We start from the raw sequence: 20,917 nt of genomic DNA, 5'->3' as shown, positions 1-20,917 counted from the left end.
AACTAAAATTGACAGCTATAATTGGCAGTAAATTATTCTACAGAACTAAAATGTCTCTGCATCGGAAGGTTGTCACCCGAACATTTGAACCTCTCATTGGAGTTTCTGATAACAGCCCCTTCATTCCTTGAGTCTGCACAAGGTTGAGATCATCAAGAGGTTAAAGAACAGGATCAAACTAATTTTTTTAATCCCTTGAGTGAAAGAGTGCCACCAGATGTATATTCATCAGCACCAAATTCAGTTCTGGAGGCAAATGTCTTAAAATAAAATAAATAAAACCAGGTTTGTGCAGTCCATTTGTTGAACCCAAAGAATAAAACTGGATGTGAAGAGAATGTTTATTTTTAGAGTAAAATGTGAATCCTGAAGTAGAATCCATCATTTATAAATCCATAAACTTTTTAAAGCTTTTACACATTTGTAAAGGAATAACTAATATGGCAAGAATATAGAACAAAAAACAGGGAAATGATTAAAACAAACACAAACGAAAACCAAAATGTCATGATGGTGGACAAATATGCAGACAAGGGTGATGGAGCCACAAGTGAGTTAAATCTTCTTTAATAATAACAGTTGGCAGATTTACAGATGCTGGACTTGGAACAGAGACAGGGTTACAGATATGGAGCAGTTGTGAGCAATGGCAACCCGAGGGTTTAAATACAGAGGTAGGTTGGAGAATGGACCAATGAACAAGGGGGGCTAATCAGGGGAAATATGGAGCAGCTGGTGACATGGGGAATGCAGGGTAACTGAAGGAGTGAGGCTAATTAACACAAAGGAGCAGGGACCTGGAGAAATACTGCAGGGAATCTAACAGAACTCCAAGGGCCTGATCTTCAAAGATCCAAAATAGCGGGTGCTACTATAAATAAATTGCACATCCAATAAGTGGGTGTGTTTTGTGCAATTTTAAAGATTGCGGGTGCAAAGGATAACAGGTGCAAAACAGATACAGAATGCCCTATTTAAATGAGGAAATTGCATGTGCTACTGGCTGGAACAAGAGGAAAAGCAAACAGGTCCTCTGCTGTGTTGCTAGAAATGTGCAGGGATTGTTACGCTGCATCATTATAAATCGTTCCGTTCGGCCCTTGCTTTTCTGGACTGTTACAGTTAGTTAACTTTTGTTGTGCTAATCACAGCAGGTTTGTCATCTGCCTTGACGATATTATATCTCTTATCTTTCTTGATGTAACTTGAAACTTGGCCAATCAATATTAACAATATAAAAGACAAATATGTCTGTTTATTAATTTGTTTCCTTTGATCTTTTAATTCTTTTCGGAGACTCACAGGGTTCTGTTGTTTTTTTTTGAGAGTATATGTTTAAAGAGTTCGTCGTTTATCATAAACAGCCACAATATTAAAGCCTGAATTTAATATTAGCAACATGAAAATAGATTGTTTAAGGAGTTGGCAATCTGTATGTTATAGCTTTGCTAATTTCAAAACATAACGTCACATAACTGTCCTGCAAAAAAGTTAAATCGAACATTTATGTACATACAAATAAATTATTTTCCAATGATTTTACTAAATTCATATTGCCAATATTTTAACGATATACAACGTGTTTGATTGTTTAAATTGTTTTTTATGACACAAAATAATGTTTTACTCCATAAAGAAAACCCTCCCCTGGCATTTGTTCACATTTAAACAATGTAATCAAACTGATCCAGCTCTGATTGCCCTGAAATGACATAACGTTACTGTCAAAAATGCTGCCTCTAAAATTGGGATTTTTCCACCTGCTAAGACATGATTTTAGCATCCAGTTTGCAAATGGATATAATCTGCCTTATAATGTCTTTAGTTCTTTCCTATTAATAATAATATCAACATCAAAGCACAGTGGGTCTTTTGCATGATGTGCGATTACAGGCTGTGTGTGCTTGATCAGTTATGTGCGCATTTTGCCATGATCAGGCTTGTGCACGTTCAGCAGATGATCACTGAAGGCTGAATGTTACGCTGGAATGATGTTGAATGAAGTGTTGCAAGGAGTTTTACCATAGGAGAAATATCATGGCTTATGTTTGTGATTGGTTCCAAATCAGAGCTTAGATAATTCTACATAGAATCCTCTATTCTCATCTATTTTTAATATTTTTATTTTTGACAATCTAAATCTGTTGACACATGTACAGAAGATTCTATCTCCCTGTCATTTGTCATTCTATCTATGCCTCCTTTTGCATTTTGCGTCCCAGTTAGCACCTGCATTTTAAACGTGTTAAATCCACATGCAAAAAATGTGACCGCAAACAGTTTAAGGCTTTAAAAATTGCATTGCGGGTGGTAATGAATGACATTTGCATATCCTCCTCCTATGAATTTGCACGTTTGGGTCATTATCATATGTTTTGCATATTCATGAAGGCAGACAAGCAAAAAGTTTGCGCCCGCAGTCCAATTATCACCTCGTTTGTAGATCAGCTCTGCTGACGCAAACAGGTTTGTTTGCGATTTGGTAAACGAAAATCTTTCAAAGATCAGGCCCTAAATGTACAGGAATACAAGAAATAAGTAAGCAATGGGACGAACTACATAACAGAAACAGTGCGGAAACAGATCTACAAGGCCATTCAAACTAAAACACCCAACACAGGAATCCAAGAAAATAATCTAAGCACAAGAATGAATCATTAATCTAATCTAACATTAATAACAGCACCTAAATAGGGAAGTGCAGAAAAATAGGCAAGAAACTCAAAACACAAACACAGGATCAGAACTGTCCAAGCTACCGCACCCTGTTGGCGGTTAGACTCCTCGGAGTTCCTCCGGAACATTTTCCCCAGAAGCGGCATCACTGTTTACAAAACTTTCTCTTAAAGGAATGACTCTCAAAGTGTACTATACTTGTAACACTTTTAATCTAAATAAGGCAGAGGAATGGTTACAGAGTTCAGCACTGAGGCTCCCGTCCTGGATCCGCTCGTTGATCAAAGTGACGAACAGCCTCAAAAGAGGATCACATGTAGTTTTATGTCTGGTACTCCCATGAAAGGGATGTACACTCCCTTAGTGTTTATCAGTAGACTATGTGTCACCATTGTGGTGTCTATCTGATGGTGTGTGTAATAGCAGGTGGCTGCAGCATTCTAATCAACCCAGTTACAGACTGTTCAATAATCAAACCTAATGTACAAAATTTTATGTCAAACTGTAGGTCATTTGTCCTTATAATGTACATTAGAGGGTGACACGGGAGTGGATTTTCTCTCCTGTCCCATCCCGCTCCCACAGAAAAATGTCTTGTCCCATCCCAATCCCAGGCCAGCATAACGAAAAAAATCCTGTCCCGTCCCACTCCTGGTAAATTGACTCCCACTCCCGTCCCGCTCCCATTCAGAACAACTCCCACTCCTGTGCCACTCCCATTTTTGTTTTCTTCATTTAGTCTTTTGGCAATTTCTTTCTTTGAAGGACCAGTTAGGTCCCTGTTTTTAGCAGTAGTAAAGGCCAGTTAAAGTAAAAAGAATAATAATGAAGAAATAATAAAATATCAAACAAGGAAACAGACCATGCCTTGAATAAACAAAATGTACCTAGTTGTATTTTACTTATTTATTAAGTGATCGTTTCCTTTGAACAATGACATCACTTTTATGTTTCAAGTTGCTGAAACAAAAGAAAAATGCACCTAGCAAGAGAACTGTACTTGTTGAACAAAAGGACAAAAAGGCATTACCTTAATAATTTAGAAACTGTACCTCAATGGTTCACAGCCCTGGTCCTCAGGGACCCCTTCCCTGCAAGTTTTAGATGTGTGTCTGCTCCAGAACACCTGATTCAAATTCTGACATGACCTCCAATACAGGCATCAAGAATGGAGGGTCAAACTGGACAAAATTAATACAATATAATCATAATTAAATAAATAAATGTTGTGAATGTCCCATAAGTGAAGTAAATGTAACATGAAAGAAATGTAACATTAAATGTGCCATTAAATTAAAGGTACCATTTATTTATTTAATACATCATTAGAAACAATAAATGTACGATTATATCATGAAATGGACTATTATGCAATTAAATGTGCCACTGAATAATTAAGTATAATTTTAAAGACGACATGACGTAATTAGTGGTACACTTAATATTTAATGATGTATTAAATAAATTGTACATTTAATGGTACATTCAATTTTTTTCTATTTCACAACATATTTATTTAATATCTTTCCTTGATGAAGCCTTTCTATACGGAGTCTTTGCGTTATTTCGCAATACTTTGTGGGATAGTTTCCAAACCAGATAACTGCAAAAATGAAACAAACACTACACCCGTTTTGAGATTTATTGAGTTTTATTTTGAAATCAGCCTTAAATAAAATTATCTTCAAATCAGACTAAAAGACAGTTTTTATCCACAAGCTGTCAAACAAACTACTGAACAATAATACTGCACGAAACCACATCTGTGACACTTTGTTTGCTTATTACTGCTGCATGATGTGTACTTTTTTTGTACGCCATTAGTGTTTTTGTTTTTATCGTGATTTGAACGGTTCTTCTTATCCTAAACATTTAATCGCACTGTTTACTGCGTGTTAACCTGCATATGACAAATAAACCATATTAATGACATATCAGTGCTGTTTGCTTTATGAGTAGTTTGTCATCTGTGTTGCTGTTCAAAAATGCCGAACGCAAAAGTATTGCGTGGGGACGCAAAAGAAATAAATTTCCCCATGTCCCCTCACAGGCTTCCGTACATTACCTCTTAAATCTTTAGAGCACATGCAGCAATTTTGTTGGTCAGATTAGACTTGACACATGTTGGTACTTTTGGTTTGAGGAATGAAGAGATGCAGGGCTGGTTTAATCCAGAATCGGCCTTACAAGTGTCCCTTAATCACTGGTGAACTTGATTACGACTAAACACGTTTTACAAGCAGCAGACTGCATGTTAACCCCTCTACATTCAACTCTCCTGAAGTTCGGTAATATTTGCGACTTTCCTGTCAGCTCTATGAGTTTAATAGATAAGTCCTTACTTCTGACTTTACGTTGCAAATATAATTTTACCACGTCCAGTTCTCCACCTGCGTTTGCTCCCTCCATCCTGAACGCAGAGGGAAAACATCGATCGGAAGCACTGTTGGCTTGTGGGTCGTGTAGTTCGTTTGACTCGCATTATAGTTTAGGCTTCTTGGAAAAAAACTACACAATGGCGGCGTCGATCCAAGTTTTTTTTTCTTAAAGTTTATAACAAAGTCTCAGTTTAACATTTCCAAAGACAATTGACTAGTTTATTTTCCCTCCTATTGGTTAGATCCCGCTCCCGTCTGCTCCCGTTCATTTTTTATCCTGTACCGTCCCAATCACGTGATCTTTACTGATGCTGTCTCCCGTCCCGTGGGATTCCCGTGGGAATCCCGTGACCCGTGGGACTCCCGAAAAAATGTCAGCCTCTAATGTACATCAGTGAGGATTCGTATCCTATTTCCTATCCTATCAAAAGTGAAAACATTAGAATTTATACTTTATCATTATGATGTGTCTGTGAAAGCTCATCTATAAGTAACAATAAGAATGGTTATTCCTAATATGACACAAAACCCAACACCCAAGGATCCAGACGATCCCATTCTGAGTGACATGAGTTCGCTTAGAGAGAACGCTCAAACTGAGTTGTTACGAGGTGTTGTAATATTACTGAGATCTGAAAATAAAAATTAGAAGAATACAGATTTTGACACGGACATGTCGTTACTTCCCAGCAAATAACAATCCTTTACATTGAGACCATGGGTAGTTTGTAAGTTCAAATCGGGCTAAAATGTGAGCAAATACAATTGACATTAACACCACATAAAAGTTTATTTAGCAATTCTCCGTATTACCTACATTATTACAGGCTTTACTAACAACAAAAATGCAGAGCAGCACCAAGTACATTTCCTCAAGTTTAAAACCAATTATGCAAAAAGTAGGTATTTTACTTCCAAACATTGTAAAAATCTCTGTACCTGTACAAGCAGCTCCAATGTGATGTACAGTAGACTTCCTAGCTGACTTTACAGTTTGGTGCTGGGGCACAATGAGTAACGCTTCAAGCAGAATAATGGAACAAAAGAAATTATGGGTATATTTTCACTAGCATGCTATGTTTACCATCCCAACCCGGCCTTGGATGTCGGTAATTCCAACAATCCAGGTCCAAGTTAGCTGTCAGTCACTTCAACCCAAATACATACTTAATTGGAAATAAAGATGTGATCAGGTTAAAACAATATAAAACCAAATACATTTGAAAATGATAAAGCTGTAAAAATGATATGCCCTTTAATGAGACCTGACAGCTGTTCTCTAGCGGCCAGGCAGGTTTTAAGATGTGCGCTTTTTTGTTTTTGAATTTGATTGTATCAGAACATGATGCTTGTTGTTTTACCCCTTCTTCTCTATGCTGATTTTTGTGTATAGAGGTCTAGCAGTGGAATGCAGTTAAAGTGATATACAGTTTTGTGTATGTGTGAGAAAATGAAGTCTTTCATTTCACAGGACCAAAGGAGTTGTGGGGGGGGGGGGGGGGGGGGGGGGGTGGCATTCAAATACCTTTCGGAGTCCTTCATGCACAGCTATAGTTGTCAAATTTACCAATCTGACTCATTGTTAGCGGCTTGCGGCAAAGGCCTGTGTGGACTGAAGCCTTCCATTCATCAAGCTACCATAACTGATTAGGCCTGTGCTGAGTTACGGTGGGAACCAGTAGCATTTCCTCCTTCATGTAGACTTGGGTTCCTGCTGATAACAAACAGCTTCATACAACTCATATGTGGACGTGCAGCACAGTTTGTGATCTGCTGCAGGCAAGGAAAAGAGTGTATTTGAAGGCCTTCTTGCATTCATACTGCTGAGAAGGTATTAATAGATTATGAGACATGGAGGAGCCTCATATAAAACAGGAAATCCACATCAGATGGAGTTTCCTCCCAGTGCCACTTATTCTATTTTCTATCAAATCAGTTTCATCTCAACACGTGGCAAACTTTTGAGGGTGTTCGTGTTCAATCCAGCTCTGGGTTTCATGCATTGTTTGTTGGAGGAATGATTTGTGTAGTACATTGTTTCCCATGTGTGTTGTTATTTTAGGAGCAACTCTGGTGTCAAATGATATGGGGTTTAAAATCTGGGAAAATCAAACTTAAAAGAAACTTCATGTACAAGTTCGTCACTTCTGCGGCTGAATGATAAAATGTAAAATACTAAGAGGGCATGGTCTAACATTGATGTCATTTGGTCCACATGTAGACTAGCAATGAGTGTGTAAGTGATGTGATTTAGAAGGAGGATGGTACAAGAAGAGCAGCCAGAGGTGTGGACTCAAGCCATATGACTCAGTATCCAGTCAGATTTAAGTAACAAATTTAATGCCTTTAGACTCAATTTGATGATTTTATAAAAGTCCGTGGAGTTGACAAGGACTTTAATAACAGTGACTTATGACACTAGGACTTAAACCCTTTGACATGAAAAGACCTGATGTCTCACTTCAGAAAGTATTACAAACAAAAGTGGTGGGTGCCAACAAAGGCCAGTGCGCCTGTAGAACTGGTTCTGGCCCATTATGGCCCCTGTACTGAAGATCAAAATCAGTTTCTTATATGCACTGGCACAGAAACTGTAACTGATTGGTAAATTTTCTACCTTCACAGTTTTATTTTAATACTGAATAAAAAATTAAGCTGTTCGACTTTTAGCTTTAGCTGTGTTGAGAAAGGATCACAGTTTTCATTTACTAGATCAGGGGTCTGCAGCTCCAGTCAATATAATTAAAGATGAAATATTGCCATGTTTCTTTTTTGTTTCTTTTATTCTGTGCCCCCATGAAAATACACAAGCCGCCCTGGAAAATCTGGTCTAGAACCCCCACTGGCATGCTGCATCTACCCTGTTGTTTACCTCCAAGGGGTAGAGAGGTCCTGTCTTCCACTGCTCTCAGGGAGGCCTGTGCAAATTTAGTAAAAGAGAAAACAACTTCTCACAGCATCGTCCAAACAATGCATAGGCTACTTTTCAGCATATCTCTGCATCATAATGTACACACAGTTTCAGTAAGATTTTAAATCCAGACAGAAGCAAGTTTTTTAAGTGATTCTTAATTGCAAGCCTGGAGGCAGTGACACAAGTGCAGTCAGAGGCTTTTTGGACATTAGGTACAGGATGAGTGGCTATTGTGCTGGGTGATGGATCCAGCACAAAATGCTCTGAGATAGAGAGCAGCCTGTAATGTCTTCCTTGAAGTCATTTTTTTTTTTAAGAATTAAAAAATAAGGCAAAAAAAATCCTAAGTTTTCATATTCCCTCCTCACCTTCATGCCAAGCTGGTGGGTCACCTAAAGAACAAATGTTCTGTCTTATTTAGGAGTAATTAATGTCAAAAACAATGCTTTAGTTTTGTAGATAGGTTTAATGACAGTAATATGGTAAAATATGTTTGCTAAATTATTTATTTAAAATGCAAATTGTTTAAATACATTTTATTCATATGATCCGGTGTATTTTACTAAGTGTCAAATATACATTTCTATAGTAAGTGAAAGTAAGATTTTTTCATTTCCAGACAGGTTTTAGGAAACTCTCATAATCTCCATGTCAAACACAACAGAAACATTACACATAATTTAATTTGCTGACAGCCTACAATGTGATCAAAAAGAAATAAATTTAGGTTAGGAAAACATGTGAGCTGAAAGCTAAAAGAGGGGCAAGCATCTAATTTCTTAAAGAACAATGAATCAAAAGCTAATTCTAGAACAAATGTATGCTTATTGTTATCTTAAAGAGGAACTAAATCCCAAATCAACTTTTGAGGATTAAACTGCTGTCTTAAGTGTGCTGTGTTTGTTACTGTGCAATTTTTAAAATTTCATGTAAACTTGTTTAATTCTGCAAAATATATCCTAAAACCATCTTAGTGCTGCCCTCTTTGGGTTGAATGGTGGCTACTGTAGTTGAATTTTCCAATTGGTTCAAATGTTACAGCTTGGTACATGCTTATGTCACAGCCCCTGCGTTTGGGTATAAAATCATTTCACTCAGACACACACCTGGCAAGTCCAGAGTTTAAAGTGCTACTCCACTGCCTCGTCAGCACTGACGTCGCCGTGTCAGCAGCTCCAACTGATAACGGTCAGGCCTTACCAGTTTGATCTATCCAGGGTGAAACTACCAGTGTCACTCTGCTCACTCTTGTCCTCCTGATCACACCCCTGCTTAACCCCCTCCACTCATCCCCACACTTGGCCCTGCCCCTCAGTCTCACTTTGGGCGGGGTTATGCTTTTGCGTCGGGTTTAGTTTCCCTTTAAAGAGGAACTCCTTGCATTGAGGCGTGGCAGGGCAGGTCTTTACTTGGACTTGACTCAAGAGTTTTGTGGAAAGACAATTGTGACTTGCAGTGCAATGACTTGGTTCCATCTCTGAGAGCACCATTACAAACACAGCAACATTAGGCAGTTCACAGAGTATCTGACAGTCATGTTGACATTTGCTTCTTTCAGAAGCTTCTCAAAAGACAAGTAGAGTGGTAAAAAAACTTAAGAACTTGGGGAATGACATTATATCATACACATTAGCCATGTTCCAAACACCATGAGTTTCCAAAGCTCAAAAAGTCAAAGGGTTTGGTCATCGATATGCTTAAGAGGCTAGGCTAACTGTTATTAGTAATACAAGGTAACGCGTTTCTCAGCATATCATTTAATGTTTTTGACCCCACATGCCCTGTCTCTAACGGGAGGTTCTGAGGACCCGGAATTTCAACCAGACAGATAAAATTCAAGAGGTTTATTAAAAGCTCTGGGCGACGTTCGGTAGGAAACCACCACCAGCGTCAGGCTCAGGAAACTAAGGGCAGACAGATAAGTTAGTAGCTGAGCACAGGGTTGAGAATGGTGACAAACTCAGAATAAAAGCCTCTAACCTTTTTGGAATCCGTGGGAGAATACAGAAGGTGAATTTCAGCTCCTCGGTGCGGTGGTTAAATGACAGCAGGATAACGTCACACAAGCTCGCAGGTTAATAAACCCAGTGAACAGGCAGAGTGCGGTGGTCAGGGCACAGAAACAGGTCAGTGTCCAGAATCCAGTGAGGTATCGGATAAGGGCAAGGCAAGGGCAGAGAAATCTGTGAGGCAAAAACAAGATCACATCAGGCAGGCAGACAAAGGAACACTGGACACTACTCACACAAAGGCTTTTGAAAATCTGGCACTGTTTGTCAGAGAGCTGCTTATAAAGGAAGGAGAACAGGTGGAGCAGGTGAGGTGTAATAAAGGAGCAGGTGAAAGCAATCCTCCTAATAGCTGCAGCACAGAGCAGGCAGACAGAGATTATGCAGACAAACAGTGCAGAATCATGACACTGTCTTGAAATTTCAGGCATACGATATGAATAGGCTGTTATCCTACATTTGCCATGGGAGCTTTGATCTACAAAAACATTATCTGGACATGGTATCCTAAGTGTGTGATTTACTTTATTAAATCAAGGCTGCATATGGCTTCAAAGAACACCCTACAACACTCAGAACCTAAGGTAGACTCACTGAAGGCCACAATAGCCCCAGGCAAACACACACCAGGCACCCACACAGACTAGCCATGCGATGGGTACAGAGTGAGGTCAGCAGCAAACAACAGGAGCAGCAGTCCGCTGGACATAAAGGCACAGGGAGAGAGGTAGGGCACAGATCCAACGCTGGGTCTTGGGGGATCAGTCACGTCCAAGGTGTGGGCCAAGCCCTCTGCCCATCCCTCTGATGTCTGGGCACCTGCACAGGACTGCCCAGCACTGAAGAGGGAGGATTTTAAAGATAAACATGTCATACCAGGAGTAGTCTATAAAACACAAACTATCCGGATTACCCAGAATGTAGGATATGGAAGGCCAAAAACACCACAATTCAATAAAAAAATATATAATTGATATAAAGATTTATTGTGAAAATTAATATATCAAATAAATACATATTCTCCACGTTAAATACACAAACAAATAATTATTTTTGCAAATCATCTAAAAACATTTTTTTTATTTTATTCGTTGAAGAGGGACATTGTGCTCTAATTCACATTTTGAACAACACAAATGTAAATGCACCTATTACACCCAGGACTGATTTTCATACTTTGTTCAGGACAGGCTGAATGACCTAAACTTAATAAAGTAAATAAGACAAATAAACAAGGGAAGAAAACATAATAAAATACATCATATAAGTAATAGAGTACACAAAACATTTAAGGCTAATTGTTAAATTCCATATATAAACTTCATATACACAATATATTTTATTTATTTCTTTATTTTATTTTTACCGTGTCCTGTCCGACAGAGAATCACTTAGAATTGTTCTCTGAGTGCCAGGAAGAGGTCCAACAGATTTACTTTCACAAGTGGAGCATTACAGCTAACAGCTCTTCCACTCCCTCAGTGTCATAATGATGGTACCAAAACATGGTACCGTTTGATTTTACGTGAATAGGTACTCGGTAGTACCTACAGAATTTGGTCGGTACCAATAAAAGTACCGAATTCGGTAACCATCCCTACTTGAGCTGCATGTTCTCTTTTTCCTATTTTGCAGAATGGCTAAGAGAAAATGGGGCTTTGTGTCCCAACACATTAACACCTCTATTATAGAAGAAACAAACTAAATATGGAACATTTGTAAATACAGACAATGAATCATCATTTCAATTTCCTTTGAGAGTTAATATAGTATTTTGGCATTGAACTGAACTTAAATGAGCCACTTTCTATTAAAATGTGGAGAGCCAGCTGTTTGTCTATGCTTGTTTCTTTGCTGAAAGCTTGAAAACAACATTTTGTCATGATCTTTGTTTTTGTTTTTTTCCGTTTTAGGATTTGCCACTTTGCTTGCCATATTCAGTTCATTCCTTAGTTTTAAGATTCCTTGTGCTTTTGTTCTGTACTTTAGCATTTCATAGGTATTTTTATTCTTCTCCGGGATGTAGTCTTTAGTTTGAGATCTTTGTAAATTTTAGTTCCTGTTTTCTTGTTGTTTCTAATTTTCTTTGTCACCTTTTGTATAGATCTTTATTCATTATTTATGTTGTATTGTTTTTGCTTAGGCCACTTCTGGTTTTTGTGTCTTTCTTTCCTTGTTCCTTCTGTTTATCATGGTAACCTTGCAATCTGTAGTATTTTTACTTTCTGTGTATTCCCAGGTTTCATTTCTGCTAGAGTTTACAAGGTTTTTGTGATAGTTTTCTGTTTTCCTTAATTTACCCAGTGTATTCCCTCAGTGTCCCAGCTCCCTGCATCCCCCAGTTTTCTCTCATCTGCTCATTATGTCACATGTATAGCATTCCAGTAATGCCTTGTATAAATACTTATTGGTCTTCTAAGTCAGTTTCAGGTCCTTCTGTTGTTGCCACCAGCCTGTTTGCCTGTACCTAGTGGTCCGTCTGTGATTTATTGTTTTAGATTATTCCTGCACTTTGGTTTGTTGTAAGTTTTTGCTTTTCTCGTTCTTTTAGTACAAAGTGTTTTTTATTTTCAAATGTCTGTCTATTCCCTGCATTTGGGTCCTCAACTTCACCACACAAGACACATCTTGTGACTTGTTATGCCTGGTTCACATGGCAAATTTTAAAATTGTCGGCTGATTTTCAAAACCTGAGACCCCACACGTGACAATAAAAAATAGTAAATATAGCATGTTCGGTGTGTGGTGTCCAGCCACACTGCAAGCGCAGCACACTACACGCGAACAGATTTCCCTCATGAACATTCAGATGTCAGACACGAAATCTCGCAAACCCTCTCGATGTTTCCTTCACCTCGCTTTCTGATTGGCTATGCATCACATTCAACTGGTCACATGCACATTTGTCCTTGGGGAACATCCCATATGGTAGAATATTGGACCAAGACAATTCAATATGTTGAATATCCCTGAATTAAAGTTGAAGTGGTCCCAATGCTCTTCCCAGAAATTTCTCATAAGATTATCTTGTGAGAAAGAGCCATCACAATAATCAGAGCATGTCGGAAGGGGAATTTGTCAGAAATCGACATAAAAATCCTGCCGTGTGAATCAGGCATTAGACTACAGTGCTAAACACAAAGTTGTGCACAACAAACGAAGGCATATCCATGTGCAGACAAAGCTTTAAAAAACACATGAGAAGACCTAAAAACTGTATATTAGCAGGTAAATGGCTAATTATGCAGCATCATAGAAACCTTGTTTGTTAGTTGTGGGTCACACTTTACTGCTCTCCCTGTCCTCCTACTGGCTGTCAGAAAATCAAGCCGCTGTGTAGAGCTGTGAGATTTGCCTTCAGGGATGGTTGGACTTTCTTCTGTGAGACTGCTTAGCTGCCACACTCAGCATGTTAGCACTTGCTGGTCTGACTTCATTCTGACTACAAAACGTAGAAGCTTTTAATCGAAGTCTTACTTGCCGGCTGATTACTTATTTCAAAGTGTTGCCTTGTATTAACAACCTTTAAACTATATCACATTAAGGCTACAAACGCCTACATATTATTGTTCGATTTTATGTAACAGACATGCACAAAGCAGTTAATAATGGAAGTGGAAGAAAAATGTATACAGGGTTGTCAAAATCTTTCTAAAACAAACGTGGGGCATTCTTACATCTGAATATGCTGATCTGCTTGGTCTACTCTAAGCCCATTCCGCAGCACCTTCGGCTGAATGACTTGGGTTGTTTAATGGCTGGATGCAAAGCCTTCACTCAGTCTCCCAGGTTTTTTTTTCCTGGATTGTCCTTTATTTAGCTCCATCTGTCTCCTCATCAACTCTGGTCATCTTCTTTGTCCCGGTAAAAAAATATAATCTTCACAGCATGATGCGGCCACCACCATGTTTCACTTTGGGGATGGTGTGTTCAGTATTTTGCATAGAGGCGAAAATGTTTCGTTTTGGTCTCATCTGACCAGATCATCTTCTTCCAAATGTTTACTGTTTCCCCCGTGGCTGGTGACTGCAACATGCTGCACACTTTTCCATTAAGGCCAGATTTATGGAGTTTATGACTAATAATTGTCCAGTAGACAGATTGACCCACCTGAACAGTGGAACTGTGCAGCTCCCCCAGAGTTACCATAGGCATTTTGACTGCTTCTCTGGTTAATGCCAGTTCAGGTGGATGGCCATATCTTGGTAGGCTTATTTTTCATCTATGTGCATTTTTCAGGTTTGTGAAAAACATAAGAACCTTAATTTTTGGTGGTTATGTGAAAAAAACACATAAAATGCGAGTGGTTGCAACATGTAGGCTGACACAGAAAATGAATACACATGCATTCCCATATTAACATGTACACACCAGATTATGCTCCCTCCAACACACACACACACACCTACAGCAGGAGATGGCACGCATTCTTTCTGCAGCTTTGCCCTGACAACAGCTGAAAATAGATCCATCTTGTTTGAGTGTGGAGTATTCAGGCTATCACTGCTGATTGTGAGGCCCAGAGAGAAGCAACGTGAGTCTGTGGGACGTGGCAAGAGCGCCGCCTTGGGTGGAAAGTTCTCTTAAAGAAAAATTCCACCCACTAATCCAATCAGATATCATCAGGCTCACTCTGTTGAAGCTCTCAGTCAGCTGTGGGGCTTGCGTGGGTAAAGCTGACAGTGAGCTTTTTGCTTTATTTTGCAGTTTATTCCTCATGCTGCTTAAACATTGCTGATGGATGAAGTGGCCAAAAATTGGTGGGAAACAGGTTATACCAAATGTGTTTGCAGGGACTCCACGGCAAAAGAGACAATTCTCAGCATGAACCCTAGGCCCCTTAACATTTGTCCAAGTTCATGTCCAAGTTCCATCATTAGTCAGACTCAAATTTTTTGAATTTTCCTTTTTAGCTAACTTTTATAAATGCAACGGTTCATGGGTAAGAAAGGAGAGAAGGATGAATAGTGGCAGGTATGTGAAAATGGATGCTACATTTAGACAGTGAAGTAAGGAATGCTCCCTGAAAATACAGATATTTTTCTGTGCTCTACTTTGTCTTTCCAATTTTATCCAGACCCAGAAAAGACTCTAAAACTAAAATAGGCTTGTTACAAAAAATAGGCTTTTCCTGACTGCACAGGAGTCCTGGAAACCATAAATGTGTAGAGCATCCAGAGTTTCAAAACTGCTGTTTGACTGAAAATACATGGAAACAGGTGCTTGTGGGTCATGTGTGATCTGTCATGGTTTGAACTCTTAACCTGATTCTGTTCAAGAACAAAGGCATGTGTGCTGTTTATTTATGTCAGTGTTTATACAAGCCTGTAATTATAAATAAACTTAACTGAGAAATTTTATTTTAGAATATAATAAATACTGCAGGCTGTTGACGACTCAACACAATAGCCTGGATCAGAGCAGCATCCCAACACACCTCACAGATGCAACTAGCAGTATGATTAACACTTGTGCTGTCAGTGTGTTTGTGTGTCATCCTCCCACATCCAAACCCCACCCATCCTTTGTTGGTCCTGTTCCCACGCCTGTCAGGACTTCCTGCTCGTGCCACTCTGGCTCCACCCACCCCACATCTCAGCATCCACTTCCTTCCCTTTGATGGCGTCGAGCCCTCTAATTGGGCAGCATCATTATAAGCTTGTTTTACATGATAGGCTGTGTGTGGCTGTTTTGGTTGTGAAAAGTGTTCTATGTGTTAGTGTATAGTGCGGTGAGGAAAACAGAGATGTTTTGACATTTATGGCTGACCAAGCTGCTGTTCTGTAGGCAACTGGAGACAGTGTAATTAAGTGCAAACACATTTGTTGTGCAGCGTGACTTTTACAGCACTTTATTTATGAAGGCTGCAAATATGCTGCATAAACGTGTTGTTTTGGCTTTTAAATACTTTTTATAGCTAATTGATCTGCGTTGTGATTGTAAGCTCTGTAGGAATTAGCACATTTCTCACCCAGTGCTAGCTGGGACAATCGAACATGGTGTCATGCAAAAAAAGCTTTAATGTGGGCTTTAATAAGACAAAACAATGCAAAACAGGATCGGGTTCGAATGAAACAAGAGAAAATTTTTTGGGAAAACATTGAAGATGAAATATGTTTTGATTTTGCAGAGTGAATGTTTATCAAAACGCATCCTGTACTTTAAAGAATCTTTCATTGGTCTAAAATGATTCAGTCTAGGTCATTCTGGTCAGTACGATATTTTTCTTATAAACTCCTGAGAACAGTCCTTTTTATCATAATGTTTGATTTTCTGCCTCTTTAGAAGTTAAAGATAAAACTCAATTTTATAAAAATATTTATTTTTTTATTTGAACTGTAGTGGACAGCAGCTAAACACAATCTCTTTAATGGGAACCTATTTTGAAGCAGTCCAACCACAACATTCAGCCTATTTTATAGGGATTTTATTTGATAAACCAACACAGAGTAGAGCAAAACTGTGAAGTGAAAGGAAAAAAGTGAGTGCCTTTTAAAAACTGTTACAAATAAAAATCTAAAAAGTGTGCCATCATTGATTTAATTGTTGGAATATGGTCTGGACTTTGACAAGACTAAAATATGAATATTCTTTGATCTAAATTATTCCTTTGTAGCCTGGGCTGTATGTTTAGGGTTCTTGTTCTGCTAGAACATCCATTGCCATGATAAATCCCCCAGCTCTCGGACAGGTCGGGTATTTCACAGTCATTCCGTGCCATGCCAGACATATGGGATGGCCTCATCTGTATGTCGCTCAGATATATATTAAATTATCATGAATTGTGGCTGAAAAAATAAACAGCAAATTACAATTTGCTGCAAGGTCCCATTTTCTAAATGTAATCAAAGCTATAGACTGCACTGATATTGCTATTTTGTGAATACAAAGCATTTTCATTCAATATATGTGCAATCTATTTGTGATACACAAATGTGTTTTCAAGGCCTTCAGCTGACACGCAGCCTCTCCATTAGCTGTGGTGCACACAGCCGGATTGAGGACGTAATGTTGGAACACTGTGTTTTGTTCACAGATTCAGCCTGGACTCCTCCTCTTCCTCGCTGACCTGGAAGTAGGTTAATGTGATTCATTTTGAAAGTTCCAGAAAAGTTCTTACCGGCCTTTATACAGTTCAGAGTCCATGCTCATCTATGTTGTAACCCATGGCTGGAGTCCCAACACATACATAGACAAATAAGTACATATGGAGTTTTGATGAAAATTCAACTTGGAAGACTCACCTCCACTTCCGGCTCTGTCTAATTACTCCACCACGTTCTTTGCTCCAACCAATGAGTTCCTGATCCACATTCCTCTTCAGCCAATCCATCCCTCTAGGCTTTGCTTTAAAATACCTTCATAAGCAGAATCTACTACTCTTCAGCTGAGCTTCAATGATCAGCCGTGTCATGCCTTCACCACGTCTCTGGCATCTTGGCCAGTTCCTCACACTTTTTCATGACGGATCCTCGCCCTCCTTCATCCTCTTCCGCTCGTAGAAGCGTCTGTCTGGCCTTCCGCCTTGATAGCCCATTTTCCCCGTCTCAGCTCTGGGCAAGTGGAAAGCGCCTTAACAACTCCTCCAATCCTCCTGCTAAGCCTCGCCGAGGTCGCCCTGTTTCCACCCGGCTCCAGCCACCGCGTCATCCGCAGTGGTTCTCCTCCGATCTTTCTCTCACACCCCAGGCTTCAACGTCTTCTTCTACTCCGACCATCTTCCCTGCTTCATTCATCTCGTCCATGGATTCTCTCCAGCGCTCCAAATCATCTCTTACTCAGCTTCTACGGGAGTTCGCCTCCAACTCTGCCACGTCAGCACTTCCTCTTCTCCGCTCAGCCGACGCTCAACCCGCTCCCTGGCCCCTCCCGCTGTCATTCACCCTCGCAACGCTTGTCCTGGCTGTCTCTAAGGGTGCGATTTCATGCTTTCTTCTCTGTTTCCTCATGCATATGCCTTTCAAGCACTGTGTGTTTCTCACTCCTCTTTTACATTCAGGTAGATCATATACTCCCATGCATTCTAACATCTCACTCAGGCTCCGCTTCAAATCCTGCAGGGGCAACTCATTTATCTTGTTTCTCTCATTTTACCATCTCCTGAGGTTGACCACTGTGTCGCTTCCCCTGATGGCTTTACTGCTATGTTTAAATAATCTAATCTCCACCTTACTAAAAATCTCCCTTTTGGCGAGCTTGTGCCACCTTTAAGCCTTTCAGAGACGTCTCCTACTCTTAACCCCAGCATAGAATAAGCTCGATCCCACTCCTCCCTCTTCATGGACCAAACATGGCTTCGTGATTTTTCAATCAATATCCCAAATCCTTCTCTGCCAAAGCTGCATCCACCCTCACTCAATCAGGAGTCTGCCTAGACTGGTCTATTCTCACCACTGAAATATTATCATGACGCAAAGCACCTTGGATTCCTGCGTCTCAGTCGGCCATCAAAGCGCTCTGTGTTCTTTTCTTCCTTTCTTCCAGCACTTCTGCTCGGCCAAACTCAAGCTGCTGGCTTCCTGCTCCCGTCTCCTTATGAACTGGAACAGTATCCCCTTCTTTTACGGCGACGTCGTTCTCTCAGCTGACTCGTTTCAGTTTTTACGGCCTGTCGAAAAAGATGGTCTCTCAAACGGATGGTTCACAATCATTTGTTGACAGAGCCTTGACAATAGGCAAACACTCAGGCGTAGGAGTGCTGGCGAGCTACTCTCTTATCCTCCTCCTCACTGATGAGCAATTGCGAGCACCTGTTCTTTCTCACCTCCGAAGCTCAGACGGCATCTAGTGGTGGAACAGTGTAAGCAGCAGGCAAAAAAAAAACAAAGACAGACTCCAAAACCCCGACAAAATATATATACAGGTCCTTCTCAAAATATTAGCATATTGTGATAAAGTTCATTATTTTCCATAATGTCATGATTAAAATTTAACATTCATATATTTTACATTCATTGCACACTAACTGAAAAATTTCAGGTCTTTTATTGTCTTAATACGGATGATTTTGGCATACAGTTCATGAAAACCCAAAATTCCTATCTCACAAAATTAGCATATTTCATCCGACCAATAAAAGAAAAGTGTTTTTAATACAAAAAACGTCAACCTTCAAATAATCATGTACAGTTATGCACTCAATACTTGGTCGGGAATCCTTTTGCAGAAATGACTGCTTCCATGCGGCGTGGCATGGAGGCAATCAGCCTGTGGCACTGCTGAGGTCTTATGGAGGCCCAGGATGCTTCGATAGCGGCCTTTAGCTCGTCCAGAGTGTTGGGTCTTGAGTCTCTCAACGTTCTCTTCTCAATATCCCACAGATTCTCTATGGGGTTCAAAGAACTTAATTTTTGCCACGACCACGTTCTGCATTTGGGTCCTCTTTCAGCCTCAAAATGACAATGGCTTTAGCTAAAGACTGGAGATGTGGACACAATATAGTGTTGTGATTATGAATATGAAGATATTATTTAGTATTTAATATTAATACTTTTATATTTTATTAAATAATAATTCCTTCTGTTAAGGGTTGTCCTATGAATACCAGCCCAATAAGGTGGTGGTATTAGGACAAAATTGAAAGGGATGAGCCAAGCTCTGGCATTATTGAACAGCAAAACTCTGTACACACACAGAATGAATTGACACAATTTCTTAAAATACAAGAATTTATTAACAAAGTCAAACATATTTCAATCAACAAACTCTTTACTACACTAGAACAATCCAACTAAACTACCAAGCAAAATGCAAGAATAAGGAAGACTAATGGGCTATGTACAATATAAACAAGTGAATCAAAAATGACCAAAAGAGTGATGCAATATTACCATGCAATGTTATTTATGTTTGAGACCCAAGGATTATCTTGAAGAATCTGGAAATGAAGTTAAGTTAGTCTAGGAACTAACTTAGGCAATAATTGGTATACCTTTAAACAACCATTCACAATGCAAAATCAGAGAAAACATTATTTTAATAAAATAACATTTTAAAGAAGGATTTGCTAAATAAAACCAACCTTCTGGATGACTAATTATCAACAGTATTTAATTAGCTGCCTTTATTTAGTAAAATAATATTTAAGGAAATATTATTTTGAAAAAGAACCAAACCTTTTGGATAAATGGGTCTTAATGGTGTTTAATTAGTTATCAAGTTTAGTAAAATAATATTTAGGGAAATTTCCTAGATTCTAACAACCTTTCTGGGTAAACAATCTTCAGCTGACTCATAAAGTGGGTGAGCACGTGTTCTTAGCTGTTAGCGGTTGAAGCTAACAAAAATACGCTTCAAAGAGGGCTGCTTCTGGAGGCCTCAGAAGAAAAGTTAAGTCACGCTTGTCTCATTACACCCTTTATATGAATGAATGCTAGATACTCGAACAGCAAATAATTGCTTAACTTCGTTGCATGTGATCATAGTTACTTTTGGATCTAAGTTGAAGATTCATGTTTCCTTGCCAGTAAGGAGACATACGCACGTGCCTCTCCTGTCCAGTTCCCATGGGGAACCGCATGGAAAGAGGTCTGTTTGTTGGAACGCGGGTTTTTTATTCAAACATTAACATCACGGAAAGTCGGCTGTTACCCCTCCTGTTTCTGGCTGTGCTGGAAGGAGGTTAATGCGATTTATTTTGAAAGTTCCAGAAAAGTTCTTACTGGCCTTTAATGTTGTAACCCATGGCTGGGGCCCAACAATAGTCTTATCATGATAGGACAGCTGAACTTTATTTCACGTAAATTCGATTCAATATAATTGATGATAGGTGTGTACCCAAAAAGACTGAATGTTGAAATTGAATTAAAAGGTTTTTGAACAAGTATAAATTTAAAGGCGTGGACTCTCATCCAACCAGGTTATTACTGCTTTCTTTCAACATTTGCGCCTCTAACAGAGTAGTCTGTTTTTCAGTTAAATTGTACCTGAGAAACACTGGA

At 39.3% G+C, this 20,917-nt stretch overlaps 1 long non-coding RNA gene across 1 annotated transcript; it reads right to left on the bottom strand.

Annotated features, from left to right (window-relative positions):
* Positions 1 to 8,485: 8,485 nt before the first annotated feature.
* On the bottom strand, positions 8,486 to 10,225 carry LOC124855821. The gene is made up of 2 exons (XR_007035161.1): positions 9,949 to 10,225; positions 8,486 to 9,872 (listed from the first exon to the last, which is right to left on the bottom strand). It is a non-coding gene; the product is annotated as an uncharacterized LOC124855821 (long non-coding RNA).
* Between the last annotated feature and the right edge of the window lie 10,692 nt (positions 10,226 to 20,917).

The sequence above is a fragment of the Girardinichthys multiradiatus genome, chromosome 19 (genome assembly GCF_021462225.1).
Source record: "Girardinichthys multiradiatus isolate DD_20200921_A chromosome 19, DD_fGirMul_XY1, whole genome shotgun sequence".
NCBI lineage: Eukaryota > Metazoa > Chordata > Actinopteri > Cyprinodontiformes > Goodeidae > Girardinichthys > Girardinichthys multiradiatus.
Note: the sequence above shows the minus strand (reverse complement) of the source record. Positions and strands in the feature narration are given on the sequence as shown.